The sequence below is a fragment of the Penaeus monodon genome, chromosome 36 (genome assembly GCF_015228065.2).
Source record: "Penaeus monodon isolate SGIC_2016 chromosome 36, NSTDA_Pmon_1, whole genome shotgun sequence".
Taxonomy (NCBI): Eukaryota; Metazoa; Arthropoda; class Malacostraca; order Decapoda; family Penaeidae; genus Penaeus; species Penaeus monodon.
In genome coordinates this window covers 5,203,243-5,208,242 of record NC_051421.1, presented here as the reverse complement: position 1 = coordinate 5,208,242, position 5,000 = coordinate 5,203,243, and positions in this window count along the sequence as shown.

Genomic DNA, 5,000 nt, shown 5'->3' with positions numbered 1-5,000 from the left:
ATTATAAGTAGATATGAGTATATTGAATGTGTTCAGATTTTATAACATTAGAAAAACTATATGTTCCTTACAATTAAATGAATTTATAATTTACATAAAAACACAGGGGTTAATTTAGAAGTATATTTAGAAATAAAAACAGAGAGCCTATATATATATATATATATATATATATATATATATATATATATATATATATATATATATATATATATATATATGTATGTATGTGTGTGTGTGTGTGTGTGTGTGTGTGTGTGTGTGTGTGTGTGTGTGTGTGTGTGTAGGTGTGGGTGTATGTATGTCTGTGTGTGTGTGTTTAGTACGTTACGACGACCTTACTTAAATTTGTCACTAAGCATACAAAGAATAAGAAAGTGGAGAGTTATTCACGAGGTGATGGCAAAGAATCCGGCTCTTTAATCGCGGTGGCACACGACTCCGGCGCCGTGTTCTCTTTATGGCCATTTACAAATTGTGTTATATAATATTTTGCCCGAGAGTTCGAGTGCACTGAGATGTATCGAAGCATGAAAATTCTCAGTTTAACGCTTCGTGACTTACTCAAGGTAAATTATACTTTCTTGAAAACTACTCCGCCAGCCGTGAAAATGCTCAGCCAGCGTCTGAATGCCACTTGAGTTATACTGTCTACAGAGAGGAGTGTTCACGTACACACACACACACACACACACACACACACACACACACACACACACACACACACACACACACACACACACACACACACACACACACATGTATGTTTGTATGTTTACATATATGCAAGATCGAAGCGAGGGTGAGCGAGGGAATGATGTGTATTAAGTGCCGTGCCAAGCCTGGAGATGGAACAGGCTGTGCTCTGAAAATATCGGAGCCGAAAAAGTGTCTCGTGAAGGACAACCTTGTTTAGGTAGTAACACAGCGAGAAAAACTTGGGAAACGAAAGAAATAGGTGTAGATGGTTACGTGGATGCGGTGTTAGCCCGGCGGAAATGTGTGATTTAGAGAGGAAAAGGCCCTTCCCTTATTGGAAATGGTTGCTTGCGGCGGGAAAATTGCCCTGTTTTTGAAATCCGGGTAGAAACGGTTATTTCTGTTGTTTATTTTCAAGTGTCTTTCCCCCTGCAGTATTGTTTTCTTTGGGAGTGAGGACGAGCGTATCCGGGCAATGTGCTATCTTGCCAACATCTGCATGATGAGAATAACCGCGTCTGCAATATTTGCATGACGAGAACAACCGCGTCTGCAATATTTGCATGACTGCCATAACCCGCAACGCCCCTTTTTTATCTCCATCTCTCACGTCCCGAGATTGATCCATTACAGCAATGGTTTTCCTGCAAAAGGGTCGTAATTCACGCCGAACCAAGATTTCGATTTTCCTCTCACCCGAGCTAGACACACAGCAGCGACTCACAACGAATCGCGCGTCGTTTTACCCTGCGAGGCGAAACACAACAGAAAGGTTCTCGAAGGCGATTCAGCGAGGCCTTTTCATCTCCGTTTAGCGAGACGAATCGACATGCGCAAGACGAACAGGAAGAATGAGAGTTAAGAGAAAGAGGGGGGGGGCGGGGGGAAACGAATATGACATTAATAAGGAGAAAAGGAACAAAGTCCAGAGTCCCTGACGCGACCAAGAAGTGGAAGGAGAATGAAAAGTCGTACATCTATTATTCAGCCATAGAGCGTTCCAACAAAGGAGGATTTAGGAGCGCGAGAGGAAATTCACAAAAGCAAAAGGGGTTTCGTTTTTTTTCGGCTACGGCACTTTATAATCTCGTTTTCGTTTTGCTTTTGTTTCGGATTTCTGTTTGTTTCGTTATTTGAAATTGTTATTTGATGTCTTATTTTTATCACCAATTAAGAGAACTGTCAAAATAGGAGCTTAAGAAGAGAGCAAGGGTCAGATGTAGGCGTAGGATGTAGAGCAAGGTAAAGACACTGTTATTATTGTTATCATTATTATCGTTATTAAAATTATTATTATCATTATTATTATCATTATTATTATCATTATCATTATCATTATCATTATCATTATCATTATCATCATTATCATTATCATTATCATTATCATTATCATTATCATTATCATTATCATTATCATCATCATCATCATCATCATCATCATCATCATCATCACCACCACCACCACCACCACCACCACCACCACCACCACCACCACCACCACCACCACCACCACCACCACCACCACCACCACCACCACCACCACCACCACCACCACCACCACCACCACCACCACCACCACCACCACCACCACCACCATCATAATATCAGCTGCTGCAGTACTATAATCATCTCAATTATTCTCTCTTCAATCTAAAACGATGAAAGACCAAATTTTTCTTCATCGCTTACGACGAAACGACAAACAAATTTACAAAAACTACTGAACGTGGAGGAAACAAAAAAATCTCGCTAATCTTCTCCACAAACAAACAAACAGTCACACAATTCACACACTTTTATCACCCAAATTCTTTCCTTATCTCGGTCAAGTTTCCTTCTGTGATAGATGCAATCTCATCACCGGTGGGGGGGTGGGGGGGGGGGTGAAGGGAAGGGGGGGGGGAGGAGGAAGGAAGGGAAGGGGAAGTGAATAATTTTGAAAAGAAAATGTGAGGTATCATTATCTCGTCACAAAGAAAAGAAAAGAAACGAAGAGAAAAGAAAAAAAGAAGAAAAAAAAAACATGGCAAAAATGTCTAAGATATTGGGGTCATTTCGGCAACCTTTGAATAGAGGTTCCGGTTAGGTCCGCATGTGGCGTGCGCGTGGGTAATAGCTTCCCCACGTTTATTAAAACCATTAAAATAATCTCGGTTTCAGATAGCATGTAAGTTATGACCCCTGAGACGACGCCGGAAATGGGGTCAGTATTGTTTATCTCTGTTATAGGTTCGGCTGACCAAGATGGAGGGAGCTGGTAAACAGCTGGACGCGGACGGACGCGGACGCAAGGGTGTAGGTGCGCACACAGATACGAACGCACGAATGTACACACACACACAAACACACACACACTCACACACATACATATACACATGCACATACACACGCACATGCACATGCACATGTACACGCATACACACACACGCACAGAACACGCACACGCACACGCATACGCACGCGCGCGCACACACACACACACACTCAGTCACTCACACACTCACAAACACAAACACTGGAAAAAAATACCCATATACCCCAGACTAATAAGAAACCATCAGTCTACGAAAGAGAGAGTGAGTTTGAATAAAAGAGAGAGAGAGAGAGAGAGAGAGAGAGAGAGAGAGAGAGAGAGAGAGAGAGAGAGAGAGAGAGAGAGAGACAGAGAGAGAGAGAGAGAGAGAGAGAGAGAGAGAGAGAGAGAGGAAGGAGATGAGAGAGGAGAGAGAGAGAGAGAGAGAGAGAGAGAGAGTTTAGAAAGAGGAGAGAAGAGAGAGAGAGAGAGAGGAGGAGAGAGAGAGAGAGACAGAGAGAGAGAGAGAGAGAGTAAGAGGAACACACGAAACCGCGGCGATGTTAAGATGGAAAAGCACTTGTTTACTCTTCTTCTCCCTCCTTTTTCATAGACGCTGACGAGGACGGGCAAGGAACGATGTGCAAGTAAATAAGCTAATTATCCGACGCACCTGGCCCGCCTCCACGCCACAGAAGGGGGAGGGGGAGGGGGGGAGGGGGGGAGGTGGGGAGGGGGAGGGGGAAGAGGAGGAAGGGGAGGGGGGGAGGAGGAGGAGGAAGGGGAAGGAGAGGGGAGGAGGAGGGGGGAAAGTGGAAGAGGAGAAGGTGGGGGGGAGTGGGAGAGAAGGGGGAAGTAGGAGAGGAGAAAGGGGGGAGTGGGAGAGGAGAAGGGGAAATGGGAGAGGGGAAGGGAGGGGAGAATAAAGGGGAAGTGGCAGGGGAGGGAAAGGGGGTAGTGGATGAGATAAGCACGAAAAGGAGAATAGAAAATGTGAGGGAAGGAAACAGGGGATAAACAGGGAAAAGAAATGCCGTTTGAGAGAAAGGAGATCTTTGGGGGGGGGAGAGATGAAGGAGTAAATAGAGGAAACGGGGAATGTGAAAAACGCAGGAAGAGGGGAAAAGACGGATAACTGAGAGAGAGAGAGAGAGAAAGAGGATTGACATGAGAGAGGGGGGACGGGGGAGGGGGGGGGAGATTAGCGATGCCGGGATCTCCCACAAGCGACGCGACGGTAAGCTCTATGCTGTTCCCAAGCGGGTGTCGACAACAGCTCGTTGCCCTCAATTTCCGGAGTGAAACAGCGCCTCTCTTCTCTCCCTTCTTCCCCTCCGGTTATTACTTGACTAAAAGCTGGCGCGGATTTTGCTGAATACTCTGGCTCTCGGGTGAGCGAGCCAACGGCTGAGCCAACGGAGCTCTTGCATATTTTTCGGTCCGTTTTGCCGTCTCCTCCGAGGTCGCTGCGTGCTCTCGGGACGTGATTTCGGGGCGGAGCCATCGCGGCGAAGGGGGCGGAGTAACGGGCGTTTGGTTTACGCGTCAGAGTCTTGTGTAGCAAAGGTTAATATTTCTCTTCTTCTTCTTCTTCTTCGTTTCTCTCCCTTTTGCGCTCTTTTTCTCTATCTTTATGGCCATCAATCTGTTTATCTCTCTCTCTCTCTCTCTCTCTCTCTCTCTCTCTCTCTCTCTCTCTCTCTCTCTCTCCTTCTTCTTCTCCCCCTCCCACTATTTCTATTTTACTGCTTATGCAATGTTATCTCGCCATTTATTTAGAATTATAACTATCTTTCCTTCACCGTAATCTTTCCTCACCCCCCCCCCCTCTCATATCCTCTCCCTTCTTCTTTTTTTCCCTCTCGAATCCTCGATTTTTTTTCTTGTTCTTTTCTCTAATCCAGTCTTTCTCTTTCATTTCTCTTCGTTAATCCTCTCTCTTTTTCTTCGCGGTCTCTCCCAAGGCTTAGGTAGCTTGAGGCAATCCCTCCCTGCGGCGTACGATATT